General features: G+C 42.4%; 1 protein-coding gene and 1 long non-coding RNA gene across 4 annotated transcripts in view; one reads left to right on the forward strand and one right to left on the reverse strand.

Annotated features, from left to right (window-relative positions):
• LOC127526443 (uncharacterized) overlaps window positions 1–17,126 on the forward strand; it is a 364,111-nt gene that overhangs the window by 22,377 nt on the left and 324,608 nt on the right. The gene's annotated exons all lie outside the window — the stretch shown is intronic.
• LOC127526442 (gastrula zinc finger protein XlCGF7.1-like) overlaps window positions 1–17,126 on the reverse strand; it is a 620,518-nt gene that overhangs the window by 18,893 nt on the left and 584,499 nt on the right. The window contains exon 1 of one of the 3 annotated variants that reach the window (XM_051922003.1): window positions 8,727–8,857. The exons of the other annotated variants lie outside the window; for them this stretch is intronic. The gene's annotated coding sequence lies outside the window, so the exon portion shown is untranslated. Of the gene's footprint in view, window positions 1–8,726; window positions 8,858–17,126 lie in introns of those variants that run through there. 3 annotated transcript variants of the gene reach the window in all.

Genomic DNA, 17,126 nt, shown 5'->3' on the forward strand with positions numbered 1-17,126 from the left:
GTAGGTGAATGAAGCCATCCTTAAGCTGCGAAAACAGAAAAAACCCATCTGAGAAATTGCTACAATATTACGAGTGGCAAAATCTACAGTTTGGTACATCCTGAGAAAGAAAGCAAGCACTGGTGAACTCAGCAACGCAAAAAGACCTGGACGTCCACGGAAGACAACAGTGGTGGATGATCACAGAATCATCTCCATGGTGAAGAGAAACCCCTTCACAACAGCCAACCAAGTGAACAACACTGTCCAGGGGGTAGGCGTATCGATATCCAAGTCTACCATAAAGAGAAGACTGCATGAAAGTAAATACAGAGGGTGCACTGCAAGGGTGCAAGCCACTCATAAGCCTCAAGAATAGAAAGGCTAGATTGGACTTTGCTAAAGAACATCTAAAAAAAGCCTGCACAGTTCTGGGAAAACATTCTTTGGACAGATGAAACCAAGATCAACCTCTACCAGAATGATGGCAAGAAAAAGCATGGAGAAGGCGTGGAACAGCTCATTGTCTAAAGCATACCACATCATCTGTAAAACACAGTGGAGGCAGTGTGATGGCTTGGGCGTACATGGCTGCCAGTGGCACCGGGACACTAGTGTTTATTGATGATGTGACACAGGACAGAAGCAGCAGAATGAATTCTGAGATGTTCAGAGACATACTGTCTGCTCAAATCCAGCTAAATACAGCAGTCAAATTGATTGGGCAGCGTTTCATGACCCAAAACATACAGCCAAAGCAACCCAGGAGTTTATTAAAGCAAAGAAGTGGAAAATTCTTGAATGGCCAAGTCAGTCAACTGATCTTAACCCAACTGAGCATGCATTTCACTTGTTGAAGACTAAACTTCGGACAGAAAGGCCCACAAATAAACATCAACTGAAAGCTGCTGCAGTAAAGGCCTGGCAGAGCATTAAAAAGGAGGAAACCCAGCATCTGGTGATGTCCATGAGTTCATGAGCTGTCATTGCCAGCAAAGGGTTTTCAACCAAGTATTAGAAATGAACATTTTATTTCCAGTTATTTAATTTGTCCAATTGCTTTTGAGCCCCCTGAAATGAAGGGATTGTGTTAAAAAAAATGGCTTTAGTTGCCTCACATTTTTATGCAACCGTTTTGTTCACCCCACTGAATTAAAGCTGAAAGTCTGTACTTCAACTGCATCTGAGTTCTTTCATTTAAAATTCATTGTGGTTATGTACAGAACCAAAATTAGAAAAAAGTTGTCGGAAGTGCTGGGGGGATGAAGAGGAGCAGGGACACTCGGAGTGCTTCCGGGGATGCAGCCGGCACTTCTGCCACACTGGGGCGTGTCGGTGGAAGATTGCCGGGACACACCTGGCGCACATCCGGGTAATCACAAAAGGGGCCGCCTCCCTTCATACAGGGGCTGGAGTTGGGAGAGAGAAAGACGAGGTATGGGAGGAGGCAAAGAGGCAGCGTGAAGAAGAGAAGGCATAATGTGTGGTGTTGGCCAGGACTATTGGAGACTTGTGAGCACTTATCTGTAAATATGCAACCTGTAAATAAACGTGTGTGGGGTGATTTGAACGTGTCTGCCTGTCTGTGTCCGGGTCATGCTCCACAATATATATACATATATACACATACATCTATACATACATACATCTATACACACACATCTATACATACATCTATACACACACATCTATACATACATACATACATCTATACACACACATCTATACATACATATACATACATACACACATTATACATATAATGGCCAAAAGAAAGCGGGGCGTTGCTTGGACTTATTTTACTACACTGAGAAATAATGAAGCAAAATGGGATACGTGTCAGAAGGCAGTACATTATTAAGGCAACACCACAAACCTTGTAAAACACATTTCTGAACTCGAGAAAATCAGAAGATAGCACAGACACTCAGGCTAAAGAGCCTGGCACAGGTGCCAAAGGGCCGTAGTCGACTCAAAGAAGCTTCAAGAAAGGCTGGCAGTACCCAGCGAACGTTGGTACTGTAAACTGATGTAGGGGTCTTGTAACTGTTAGAATAGACAGAAAAAAATGTCTGCTTTTAAGGAGGAGTAAATTACATTTATAGCTTGATGAATTGACATACTTATAATACATTTTCAAACTTTCCAAATTTATCATGTCCATTTTGCGTAAAAAAAAAAAGTATTACTCAAAATTAACGTTATTACATTCAGGCTGTGCTAAAAGCTTCAATCCCAAGTGTTACCTGGTAAACAGTACAGGCGCAGCTTCTCCTCTCACCTGTAGGTGTGCCCAGTAATAATGGCATCTCTAGTTTTTTCACATCCCAAGTGTTGCCCGCTCTTGCCAGTGATACGAGCAGTGATGTTGGGGAGCCTCTCATCAGCAGTGATGACGAAGTGAATCTGTCTTCAGGCAATACAAATGAAATGAACAGTGAAACCGAAAGAGATTCTGATGAATTATTGCTTGGTATTTGCATTACTATATGTTTTACACTTCACACTGTGTACTTCTAGAATTTTGCAAGTTTTGCAGTAAAAAAAAATAATGTAATTTGTTGAGCCAAAAAATGTATGCTTTTTACAGAAAACATCTAACACTAACGCTTGTTATTCTTCCAGAGATCATTTGGAGGAACTGAACACGTTTAATAATTTCTGTTAATAAAAAAGTAAACAAGTCTGATCTTTGGCACTATATGTAATAGTCTACTAATGCAAAGTGTTTAAAATGTGACTTTTTGACGTCCACACTCACTGTAAGTTTTTATAGAAGATTAACCATTCCTGCATGACTGACACTCTGGCTGTATCAGTATCGGTATCAGCATCGCCAATGCTGGCCTCAGTATCACTTGGTATCGGATCAAAAAGAAAATCTACAGCATCAGCCATCACTAGTTTTCAGGTGTAAATACTGAAGAGCAGGTTTTCAATTTCAATAATGAATGTTGGCTACCAGTTGTCAAGAGTCGTGAAAACGTATTTACAGACAAAGAGATAATGAACAGTGTGGGACAGGCCAGTGTACGGAGTGACAATCAACCCGTCTTTATTTTGGAAGGCTTTGTCAACAGCAGTGTAGGACAGACTGACATTACCATTTTTAACAAGGCTAGAACACAAGTCCTGTTTTAAAATGCTGCTGCCAGACACTCGTATTGCCAGCTAAAAACACTCAGTTTCCATGGCCGGGCCCCTCGCCTGAATGCAGCCTTCATGCCTTACCTGATAAGACAATCGATACCAGACCATATTAAAATGCAGGGACGTCTCTCAGAGGCACAAGCTGGACACTCAAGATCAAACAAAGGATCATAAATCAAGGAGGAGTAACACTGATGGACAGCACTTTGCACAAGTAGACAGTCAAGAGGATGGACTTTTATGCAAACTCAAGAAACCAATCTCAAGACCTCTATTCCTTCATTTAAAAACCCTTATAAGACACAGATCATCTCATCAAGCTTACAACTCTCAGCCTGACCATAACTTTGGCTGTCCATAGCTTACAGTGATTGGCTGTAACAGAGGTTGGAGCATTCGCTTTACTCCAAGGGGCAACTGTGCTCAATTGGAAAGGTGGAAGACTTGTCTGCACTGGAGTTGGATGAGGGTAACATGAGCCTAAACCTTACTGAAGAATAGCTAGTGCACAAGCTGAGATGGTATCTTAAAGGCCACATAGTCATTTTGCTTGATATGGCAAATAACTAATCACAATTTTCTTTAGAAGACATGACATTGGTAGCAACAAGCTCAATTAACATTTTCTATAGCAGACACCATCAAAAGGCGCTTTACACAAATTATAAAACAGGAATAATAAATAATAATAACACTGCAAATAAAGGAAACACAACTGTAGGTGGGAAAGAATGTATGGCTATGACAGGAACGTACATATGTCCAGTCCTTGGCGTTTCAAATTAATCCACTGTTATTGTATAAAACAAACAATGTTTATTTTCCATCTATATATATATAATTCACTAAGTCCATGGCAAGCAAGACGACTGCAAGACCGAGCCCCGCCCACCAAAAATTCACTAAGCAGCTGACCATGGCACACGCACGACAACAATTCGCGCGAGAGCGAAAGCATTTAATAATAATAATTCATTACATTTATATAGCGCTTTTCTCAGTACTCAAAGCGCTATCCACACAGGGAGGAACCGGGAAGCGAACCCACAATCTTCCACAGTCTCCTTACTGCAAAGCAGCAGCACTACCACTGCGACATTTGCCAAGAATGTTTTCATTAATCAAGAATGAAAGTCGGAGGTTCGAAGAATATCACATACCGTCGTAGTTCCAACCATAAATGATGCCAACTGGCGATCCGGTGGCATTATTCCCATGACCCGCCGGCCAGCCAACCGGGTAACCAAAGTCTTAGGGATCCGGGGGGGGAGTATGGTTGCAAAGCTGAAAGTTAAAGGAATTGACGGAAGGGCACCACCAGGTGTGGAGCCTTTGGCTTAATTTGACTCAACATGGGATACCTCACCCGGCCTGACCGTGGCTCAGAGGTGCATGTGAACTGTAGCACAGACGAAAGCGGTTGAGGCGGTGTTTGGAAAATGAACAGTCAACGTTTCTCACAAGTGCATGTGGACTGAACACAGTTGAAAACAATTCAGGTGAGGAGTTGGGTGGCGGGCACATGAGCAGGCAGTGCGTACTGAACGATGACTAAGAGATTACTATGAAATCGGCAGACTAGATTGGCGGGGGCCGGGGCGGAATGGATGTCAGATGATCGAACTTGCCTATCTAGAGGATGTAAATGTCATAACAAGGTTTCTGTAAGTGTACCTGCGGAAGGATCGTTACCGGTTGTGCTGACCCATCGTTGGACGGTTAGGACCCGAAACCTCTCGGGCCCACTTCCCCGCCCTCTCTCCGGATAGGCAGAGAGGACAGAAAGGGCGTCCTCACTGGGCGTCCTTCCCCTCTCACCCCGTTCCAGCCCCGTCCCTCGCTCTGGGAGGTGGGGGCACGGCGGCGGTCCTCCAGTTTTCAGTCACGGACAATTGTATGTTGCTCTGTCCAGAGTACCATCTTTTCATTCACTTACAGTCGTATCCTCAAACCCACCCCATTTGGACATCGGTGTCTTTCAGGAAGTGTTCACCCATCAATACATAATTATGCGGCGTATGCTACGCCGTGGGTTGGCTAGTGTTACATATTTCCACAGTCAAAATGAAACTCAAGACGGACACGGTAAGAAAACCTGAGTGTTTCCACGGCCTTATCAATCCACACAAAAACTTACAATAACTTCCTAATTCCCGCTACCCAGCACCTCTTCTTAAAGTAACAATACCCCATTAGAAATGAATAATTATCTAGACCTATTCTTAATATATAAACTAATCTTGAACTACAGAAAAAATTTAATATATTTTCAAATAAACTGAACATAAAAACGTTAATACAGAACTTGGCTCATACATTGAGTATGACAGAGGCATTAGGCATCAGCAGAGGGTTTACAAAATAAACTGTCTGAACAAAGGGGGCTTGGTGACGGGGGAGAGTAGCTAAATGGTAAAACTTTAAATGAACATTTACAAGCTTCACATTAAAATCTCTGAAACAAAATTGTATTGCCATTTTCAACAACTGGAAACAACAAATTTCACATTTATCAACTTCATCTTGTGGAAGTAAATGTTCCACACAAACATACACCATCATAAAGAGTTTACTAATTACCACAGTAATAAACTCCTATTAAACAGCAGCACCTCCTAGTTCAGCAACGTTGGCATGGTGGAGGTCTCATGTGCCTCAGTCTTCCCTAGAGCTCCATTGTCTAAGGATGCGAGATCCTGACAAACCAGTTTGCTATGGGTAATCATCAGTGGAGGGGCCAGACAAAGAACATCTCATTATTGACCCTTAAAATTTAATGAAAGTGGGTCTTGCCCAGAAGAGGGATGCTAGTCCTGACACTGGTGTTCACATAAGAGTGGCACAAAGGGTTGACCCACACAGCCTGGTTGGCTCTGCATGATAAAACCACATGTAGCAGTAACTAAATTGGACTTAGCTTCCACCTCACCACCATCAACCAGCACCAAACAAATTGGGAATTGAGGCAAAAACCAGAGTACCTGTACAGGTCAGAAAACAGCTATAGACCATCATAGGGTACACTCACATTCAAGTACACAACCACACCAAGACAAGTGAGACTTGCCAGGCCTCTAAACCTGAGCATATTTAGAGATATAGAGAAAATAAAAATAAATGAGCAGACATAGAAACTGCATAGAGAATTAAAAATCAGGCTGAGATACAAATTCAGTCAGCTAGAACTGTAAGGCGGTAACACAAACCACAAATTTCTATTAACTTCTCTAATACTCATTAACAGGCATTACTGGTTTGGCTATAGCAATGAAACATGGGAGTTTGTCATATTTCATAACAATTAAAAGAAAAAAATCTATTATATAAAAAAATCTTGGTTCGAGACATGATCATCTCGGAGAGACACTTTGACGTCAAGCGAGACTAGACATTACAACCTTAGGAAGCAAGACCCGTTAGATGGTGACTTTTGCACATCACGCCCTACTTACAATTTAAAACAAGTTCACTGACATCTAACCTCACAGTTGTTGGAATGCTTTTGGCAGACAAACTTCATGTGCTCCCAGCTGTTAAAAATGTTATACATTCTAGACAGCACATTAACGACTAAGGGAAGAAAGAGCAGCACATTGAAAAGAGACACGAAAGCGAAATAGGGTGCACAACAGAATAATAATATATGTGCAAATTCAGAGAATAAGGAAAGTAATAATCAGCCCGTACGTCCCGAAAGAGACACTGACGTCCCGCAAGACAAAGCAGTGAGACCAAAGGACAGCTACTGTGCAGGGTTTTAAATGATCAACACGCAGCACGACAAGCAGAGCACACAGCTCAGCAGCAGAAGGACAGCAGCTGATCCATCCATATCTCCTTAGCTTGCGTTCAACTCTCCCTTCACACCGCGAGCGGCAGAGACGCTTAGTGGCAGGCGCTCAGCACACTCCAGATCAGGGGTTAAGCTAGCAAAACGAGGACAACTGCTGTACAGGATTTGAAATGGACAATGCACAGCGCAAGAAGCAGAACACGCAGCAGAAGGACCCCGGTTGATCTGTCCGTATCTCCAAAGCATGTGTTCAGCCACCCCCTTCACAATGTGATCGGCAGAGACGTGAAGTGGCTGGCAAAGCCCCCAAATAAATAAATAAACTTTTACATAATTGACCATTCAAGCAATGCATGGACTTTTAAAAGCAACATCCAGTGCTGCCACGAATGGCCATGTGTAACAACAGCACCCATGTTTGCCTTGCCTTTGTTGTTATTTCTTATTATTTTTCCGGAGAACTTGGATAACCAAAGTGGTGAGGAAGGTTTGACTCGCATACCTGCGACAGCAACTGCCAGACATGCGCCCTTTGTCTCCCAGAGTGCCTGAACTAATCGCTGGGCTGCCAGCAGAGCTACAGATTGGACGCTGAGGAAAAGAAGAGCAGGTGTCCAACTCCACAACAAGAGAAGGCGGCACAGAACGTAGCTGCCTTCTGTCATCATGGGCAATGTAACATCAAACGCTGGTCAGGAGCCCATGGAAATACAAACACAGCAGTCTCATGTGCTTCAGTGAAATGAGACTTAGAGCTGAAACACCGGACTCTGTGGGTGCGCCAGACGGATTTAAAATCGCGCAGATGGACAGAAGCCAAAGTGAAAGCGGTAGGAAGAAAGAAGGTGGACTTGACATTGTTGTGAATGAAAAATGGTGCAACACCGGACACATTACTATTAAAGCACCAGACCTGAATGTAGTGCATTTATTGGGGGGGGATTGGTTGTCGCCTTACAATCTTATTATATGCTGAGACAGTTTTCACATGCCATTGTGCTGATAGTTTATATCTCCCAAGGGCAGATGCGGCCATCACAACAGACACAGTATATTCTGTAACAAGCAAATTCTATACTGACCATCCCCGTACATTCGTCACAATTTCTGGGTTGTTTGACCCCGTTTCACTTTCCTCCACTCTCACCAATTTTTTGGCATTTTGTAGAGTGTATAACAAAAGAAAGCAAGGTGCGCCAACGTTAAGGAGGCATGTAACTCTAGTGCTTTGCCACCTTTATGCCAATCAGACCATAATTTGTTACAGCTCATGCCTGCATATAAACTCATTGACCAGCAGCTGCCAATCACCACCAGGACCATTCAGAAATGGACAACAAAGGCTGAGGAGGCTTTGAAGACAAAAGAGCTGGCGCGCCAAAGAGCCTCTGAGACCAGTCGCCATTAGGAAGGAGAACACAGAAGTCGTGCAGAACTGGGTGTCGACATCAACAACAAACTGGACTGGTCTCATAACACAGTGGCGCAGGTCAAGAAGGGCCACAGCAGACCGAACATTCTAAAGAGACTCCGGTCTTTTGATATATAAAGCAAGTTGCGTTTGGGTGCTTTGAGCTAAAAACGCGACTCGACCACGTGAAGTGAATCGGAGAGACACGCCAATGAACAGCAACAGTGTGTGGCAGGCCACATGGGGGTTCACTCAAGTAAAGTCCGCTGCTGAGCTGAAGAAAACGAAAGCGCCGTGCGCCTCTCACTCAGATCGCGTGCAGTAAGTCTGAGAGTGGAGCGAATTAAAACTCACACATGCATAACGTGCAACAAAAACACACGGAGCACTTACCTTCTGTTTGTCGGCGATAGACAACTTTCTAACCTCGTTCAAACTCCTGCCTCACTCCACCACAGTCTTCCTCTTGTGCAGTTCTTACTACAATGCGGTGAGGCAGCGTGGTTTCAGTAACAGTCGCCCTGGGTGACGTCAGCCGTACGCGACCATAGCTACACGCGACAGGAAGCTATGAACCGCACTGTGAAAAAGTTTATGGGATAACCCTTATCTCATACGTACGTGAAAATGTCACGTTCGTACGAGATAATGTTGAATTAAAAAATTACAAACGTGCGCTTCGGGGCTGCCTGATTACGACCTTACCAAGGGTTCGGCGCTTCAGTTTGACGCCACTTACAGCTCTTGTAGAGCGGTGATATAAAAAGCAGACGGCTGGGCTTTTATTTATTAAAGTAGTGTGGGATGGTAGGAGATGGGTTTAACTGCAGCCTGCAATTCGTATGATGTGCGTCTGATAATGCCGACAACATTAATCACGAAATGCCCATCGCGTACCCCGTTACACTAAGGTTAAGATTAGGCTTGTGGGAGGGTAAGGGTTTAGGTACGTGCTTTATGTTTACAGGTATTCGTCTGCACATTCGTACGGAGCCCCTGAGGAGATATGGTGTTTTTTGTCTTCCTGGGAAACAACTTGGTGCGTACAAATTACTATCTTGTGCCCACCACTTACGCACCAGGTACTTTAAGGTAGTGATGGGCGGAGTGAAGCCTCATGAAGCATCAACACGTTTGAAGCAATTGTGTCGGAAATCGTATCGAAGCTTCGAAGCATTTGACACTCACCTCTCTAGTGACACCTCCTGGCCATTTGTATTAACAGCACATTTTAACAGTAAACTCTTAGAGCATTGTGGACGAATACCGAATCTCTATGAAGTTGTGATATACACCTTTGAAGTCAAAAATTATAATTGGCAATAATGTCAAGCATTGTAAATCGACATACGCTTAGCAAGTAATTATCCTGCAGTAATCGGATCAACGTTGACTAGTTATGTTAGGCGCTAGCACGGATTACCGTTGTTTAGAAGTAAATGTATGCGTAACGGTGGCTTGAACAATTACGCCAGTCGGACAGCGCCAGGTCTCGTGTTCAATAACAAACCTGGTCACCATCTGTCTGGCGATTGCAGATTGCCGTTGCCTGATGCGTTTGATTGATAGTTCCGATTATGCGGCAATGCTCCTTGAAAACCTGGTTGGTGTTAGACTTCTAATCGGGAATTGAATCTGCATAATGTACATTCATATTCTAATTCCAATGTAAAACCAGCATATATCAGTATTTGAATTAAACTCTTCAACCAAACTAGACTACACCTCGTGGAAATGCGATTGGTCCATCACTAACTGTCACTAAATTTTGCAATAACTATACTGATACGAACTGGCGCTACACATCCACATCATCACGTGCATTGGAAATGAGACGCTGAGCTTTTGACGCACAAATGTTTTAAAACGACACCTTGAAGCTTGTTTAAAAGTGCACGTGAGATGATGAAGGGGAGGTAAAGCCAAATGTCACTGAGATATGTCGTGTGTTTACTTTTATCAGCACTGTCAATTACTTCACCCCATGTTAGCCTTGTTAATGACGACGCTGTAGACTCTTCATCGATTGATACAGACGCCGGCATGAAGATCTACTAATGCACTGGAAACAAAGAGCAGGCAGCTATCCATATTTCTAGTAATTTCAAAAAAAAATCTGTCTTTGCCAGAAGCATTTATTCTTGTTTACCGTAAGAGAAGCCCATACTAATCATTTATCTCGAAGCATGCGCAAATAGACTTGATACACGTATATCACCTAACGTTCAAAGTACAAGACCTGCAGTTTTACCTATTGTAACATAATATAGCTAATACAACTATGAAACCCTCTACGTTAGCTAGATCTACCATTTCATCATATACATGAAACAAGACACATATTTTCATTAGATACATCTTTATCACACTGCTGCCTCACAATAAGGAGACTCAGGTTAATTTCCCGGCTCCTCCCTGCGTGGTGTTTGCATGTTTTCCTCGTGTTTGCGTGGGTTTCCTTCGGGTGCTCCGGTTTCTTCCCACAGTCCAAAGACATGTAGGTTAGGTGCATAGGAGATCCTAACATGTCCCTAGTGTGTGCTTGGTGTATGTGTGTGTCCTGCGCTGGGCTGGCAGGCTGCCGGGGATTTGTTCCTGCCTTGCGCTCTGTGCTGGCTGGGATTGGCTCCAGCAGACCCCCGTGACCCTGTGTTTAGATATAGCAGGTTGGACAATGACTGACTGACTGACAGACATATTGAACATTAATGCAGTAATTATAGCAGTAATAATGAACCTGAGGAAGAAAAGGAATATTAATGAGAAGGGACAGAAACAGTGATATCGTAGCAAACAGTATAAAAACAACATATAACACAGTAAATAGAACATATAGAATATCAAACAAGATATTACACTTCACCAGCAACCACCCGGTATCTCATAAACGGAGCTGTGTTAAAAACTCTATTCAGAAGAGTCCACACCCACTGTAATACGAAGGAAACAAAATGAATGAATAACTTCAAACGGATACTCAAAAATATTCATTAATCGGAGCTTACACAGAAGACGCCAAAAAACTCAGCAAACAATTGAACTGAATCAGAACCCCCACCCCACCTGCACTCACTCCCTTATCACAACAAGGTGTCAGAAGGTACAGCGGGCATCCTGGCCAAGTCAGGTGTCAGAATAGTGCACAAGTCAAGTCAAGTCAACTTTATTTATAAAGCACTTTACATACAACAGCCGCTGACCATAGTAAACCCACGAACAATCTGCGCACGGTCCTCTTTAATGCTAAAAAACAAGAAATCGATAGCAGAAACACGAAACGCAGTTTATAGTATTCCACGCAGTTCTTGCTCAGCAGTATACATAGGACAAACTTCAAAAAGAATCGCAACACGTATAGAGGAACATCGCAACGCCGTCAGAAGAAAGGACTCACTTTCATTGATCTACACGCATACTAAATCAACAGGACATACATTTAACTGGGACAAGTCAAATTTAAGGCCAGTACTAAAAGTGGCAGAGAGCTGGCCGAATCTTGGTTATCAAATGAGAATGCCATCAACAGACACTTGGACGTAAATCCAGCATATGTAAACTTAATAATAATTCGTTACATTATATAGCGCTTTTCTCAGTACTTCAAAGCGCTATCCACACCAGGGAGGACCCGGGAAGCAACCCACAATCTTCTTACTGCAAAGCAGAAGCACTACCATTGCGCCACCTGTGAGGACACACAAGAAGAACATGTTCATAATAAATAAACTGTACACCCAATACCCCCCCCCCCCCCCATCACACTGATTTAGCCACCCCCCATCCACATAATGTTTTGCTATATATTGCCTTTGATTCTTGCAAGTCCAAGCATTATCCTCTGATGAAGACCCCTGGCAGGGGTTGAAAGCTCAGGAATAAAAACTACTTTATGATACATGATACATTTTTTCTCCCTTTGTGGATCTCCAGCTGCAAATATATATATATATATATACAGTAATCCCTCACCTATCGCGGGGGTTACATTCCAGAGCCCACCGCGATAGGTGAAAATCAGCGAAGTAGCGACCTATATTTATTTTATTATTTAAACATATTTTAAGGCTTTATAAACCCTTCCCACACTGTTATAAACCTTTCTCACTGTCTTGTTAACCTTTCCCACACTCTATAAACACTTCCTATGCTCTTAAACACTTTCTACATTCTTAAACACCGCAGACCAACACTGCACACTGCACACAGTGATCAGACGTCAATGTGTCTGCACTCGCTTTGTGAAGGGGGGCAGCTGAACACACGCTGAGCAGAAATGGACTTTGTGCTGCTTCTGCCAAAATGCCTGCTTGCCGCTCTGCGCGTTTGGAAGGAGGAGGAGTGTGTGTGTGTGTGTGTGTGTGTGTGTGTGTGTGTGTGTGTGTGTGTGTGAGAGCTGAACGCACCTTCGCTCAAAGCCCCCCTCCCCGGAGGCGCAGTTCGCATTGTCAAGGGGTTGGGGAGCTGAATGAACGCTAAGGAGAAGTGGACTTTGTGCTGGCTTTGTGCTGCATGTCGCTCTGCGTGTCAATAATTTAAAAGCCTGTACATCACCAATATTCTGTCTCACTGTCTTGTCTTGCGTGAAGTTAAAATGTTTTTATAATAGTGAGATTTTACTCCTATCCTTAGCCCGACATTCACATATCATATGTGTTAACAAAGTGTGTTTTTATAAGTTTACATGTGTTTAAAGCATGTGGGATGGGTATTTTAAGGCTTGAACTATAAAAATGTTTATTATATGGTCTTTCTATATCGCGGATTTTTCTCCTGTTGCTGATGGGTCTGGAACATAACTTCCACGATAGGCGGGCAATCACTTGTATTTTAAAAACCTGCGAAGTCGTGAATCCGCGAAAAGTGAACCGCGAAGTAGCGGTACAATCATATATATGTTGATTTCTATATTCAGTGAATACACGCATAACACTGTTCACTATAGAAGTGAGGCAGTGCAACACAGAGACTGGAATATTTATGAGAACAGCCAGAGTATTATGGTGAAGGAAGTGTTTTGAACCATATTAGTACAGCTGTTCTTATGCATTCTAATAGTCAGCATTTTAATATGCAAAATTTGTCATTTTATATTTTGACACTAAGTAATGTACTGCACAATAATTTCAGTTGTGTTGATGATCCAGAAAGATTTGTTTCACCAATCACAACTCTGTTGAAATTTTGTAACCTGGTGGTGGAATATGCAGTGTAATGTAATTAATATAACTTCCTAACTCTCGGGTCAAAGCAGTAAGCTGACATGAGGAATGGAAATGTCCCGCCCCCCATGCATTGCGGTTCGAAGCAATGAGCAGACATGCGTAGTACTGAGATTGCATCCTGATGGGGTGCCGAAGCCTCAGACATGCTGAGTACTGAGATCGTGACGGGACACCGAAGCCTCTGACATGCGCACTAGGTTAACTGAGGGTTCGAAGCCTCAGACATGCGTAGTACTACTGAGATTGAGTCATGACGGGCTTTGAACGGGGATTTGAAGCCTCAGACATGCGTAGTACTGAGCTCATGACGTGGGGCCGAAGTCTCAGACATGCGCACTGGGTTAACTGAGGCTTCGAAGCGTCGAGCAGATTCGAAGTCTCAGACATGCGCACTGGGGTAGCTGAGGCTTCGAAGCCTCGAGCAGATTTGAAGCCTCAGACATGCGTAGTACTGAGCTCATGACGGAGCTCTGAAGCCTCAGACATGCGTAGTACAGAGATTGGATCATGATAGGGCTTCGAAGTCTGGAGCAGACATGGTCACTGAATCTTTGTGAAGCCTCAGCACACTCAAAGGCATTGACCTCTATATTTGAGAGTCTATCTGACACTTAACTCTCTAGTTATATTTTGTAATTCGTATTGACATTACACACTTCACTTAATATAGTTAAACTACAATTCAGGTAGTTGCTGAGAAGTAATCATTGTTCTTGTGGTTTGCTGTGATTTCCTTTGTCTGATACATAGTGTTAAAGATATATTGTCATATATCAACTTTATATATATATAAAAAGATTAGGTAAATCGTGCAACCTTTTTATGGACCGCTTAATTTTGTTCAAAACCGTACGTCATATAGTATACATCTATAAATATAATTTTTTTGTCTTCATTAGGAGAATACAACAATGATACTCTCGTGTCAATTAAACCAATTTAACGTGTATATGTCAACATATTTCCACATCCGCCGCAGTAAGAACAGTAGTAGTAGTTCAGTTGTGCGAAACTCGTTAATTATCCCGATTAGGTGGCTCAATGGTATCGCAACTGTCTCTCGGTAAAATCACCAGCGGTTCGCGTCGTCGATCCTCCACTTGATAAAGGTTTTTTTCAATTCCTCCATTTAACAATATTTTCAGCTTGGACGGATAGCGAGCGAATCGAGCTGTCGAGGGAAGATTGGGCCGCCGTACTCGGGCAGGGGGCACACGTCCCTAATTATATTGTGTATGTAAAGAGTTTAACTGTAAAACGTAATAAGCTTCATATTTGTGTGTTTGGAGACCCTGGTGTCGTACTGAATTTGTATTGTAGAAAAACAAACTACTGTCCAGCATGCCTAAATGTGTCTTTTCGTTTCTGATCGCTATACGGCACTACCAATTTAAGACAATTCGCTATAAACAGTTTCAGCCAATCAGCGCCTTCTAAACATGCAGAATGACAGTGTGAACCTTTATTGTAGCGGCGCAGCATCTTCGTACAGTCAGTCATTGTCCTGTTAGACTATTTACTGTTAAGTGCTGCTTGAGGTAGCGTTTATAGTACAACAGGTAGACTACGTAGTTCTTAAATTGGTATTGAAATGCACACAAAAGACTCCTAAATTATTTATTGAAATGCCTACATTTACAGTGTCTGTTTTAGGAAATCGTAGTTTTTACTTGTTTCTGTTATTAGGAATTACAATTTCTCAGTCTCATATATTATTCGTTACTACTCGCGAGTCCCGCATCATTGAGATTCTGATTTATATTCGGTATAAGCAATTTTTTAAAAGGAGCGTTCATTGAACTGACTATAGCAGACTTGTCATCTTCTTAAAATGACTTTATTGATTTGATGTTGACAATCATAAGGTCAAAAACCAAGGAGGCGAAGAGTTTGCACGGACTGTGCTGTTTCTTTGTTTTCGTGACATCGCGTCAGTAGAGAGTGCGTCAAATTAACAATGCATTCTGTCCTAAATGACAGCACATACGCTTTTTGATATTTCCTAAAGGCCAATGTGTCTCAGTTTGCTCATTAATATATTTTGACAGTGTATTTTAGTGAGAATGATTATAAACATATTACCCATGTTCATTTCCCATGTAGATATGTAACGTTTGGTGAGAATAAATAAAAAGTAACAACACATATAATAGTTATGTTGCATTGTTTATGATTAACAAAACTCATAGTTTATCTGAAATGTTCTACTTATACAGTCGATTTATTCCACTTCTGAAGGTGTACATTGTCGGTATTCTCCATTGCAATTGCCCCCGAGTGTAAGGTGTGCCAGTGCAACTGAAGGGTGGCAGACGAGCTCACGTAATGGGTGACAAGGCACATCCTCACCCTGATGCCGAGGCTCTTGTCATGAATATTCCCATCTTGTGCTTTTTCTCGTTCCTGCCAGTTTACTATTATTATTGCACACGTATGTAGAGGACACGTGTGTCTTATTTTATGTCTATGAAAGGAAGGACAGTAAAGCCTTGAATGACACTGAGTGTTGATACTTTGGGTGACATGACAGGTGAGGAGCAGGGAACGTTAAATGTGACAGTGACTGCGGGGGATTGTGGGACTGGAAAATGATTTAAGAATACAGAAACGACAAAAGCTTAGTCTTTCAATAATTCTATTTACATCAATGACTTACTCCGTTGAGCTGCAGTTCGGAAGATTACTTATTTACCCCCCGGCGCAGCCTTTGATAAGATGCATTCAGAAGGAAAGGATGTTACTGACAAAGTCAGGTGCTTTTTTGAAAGTTTGGCTCCAGATGTGCTTATCCAGCTGCTCCTTCTTGTCAGTACTTGAGTGATCTTTATGTTCACCTCTGGATGAATTCGCAAAGTTTCTTTACAACGTTTTTGTCTCATTAACGCAGAAATCCCGAGGTTTTCCTAAAATTGCAGAAGACAGTTGTGATTAGTTATGCAGCACACGCTTTTACTCACATTGCTTTTTGGAAATCAATAATACAAATCAGCTACAGATCTGGGAATCACTGAATAGTAAAAACGTTTAATGAGAGTGTCTTGCGCATATACTGGTGTAATGACCACGTCGGCTTTAGTGAAGCGTTTCTTAGCCTCTCTGATATGATCGACATGGCGTAGAGTAGATTCTGGATTGTTATAATACGTGCTACCTTACGCAAAATATGCTCATTAATTTGTTACAGATTCTAGGTGGACACGATTCCACACCAAGGAAAAAGGTGCCCCATGTAAATCGTTCATAATGTCTCCAAAATATATTTGTTAACTTTCAGACAAGTACTACTTAACTGTTTTATACAAAATCCTTATTTCAACATATGCGAGCCTAAATTAGGATTTGATCTCGGGTTAGCGAACCTTATCGCTGTAGCAAGAACAACTGCTTTTACGCTTTGAGCCAAAGCACTTTAACAGACTAGTAAATTACCAAATCGACTGCTGACTGCGCAGATATCAATGACGTCATTACGCAAGCGTGACTCAAAATCACGTGACGGGCGCATTTGAAGCAAGCCTCGAAGCGGTGCTTCGATCGCTCGACACAGTGTCGAAACCTGAGTATCGAGCGG

The sequence above is a fragment of the Erpetoichthys calabaricus genome (assembly GCF_900747795.2).
Source record: "Erpetoichthys calabaricus chromosome 1 unlocalized genomic scaffold, fErpCal1.3 SUPER_1_unloc_9, whole genome shotgun sequence".
Lineage (NCBI taxonomy): Eukaryota > Metazoa > Chordata > Cladistia > Polypteriformes > Polypteridae > Erpetoichthys > Erpetoichthys calabaricus.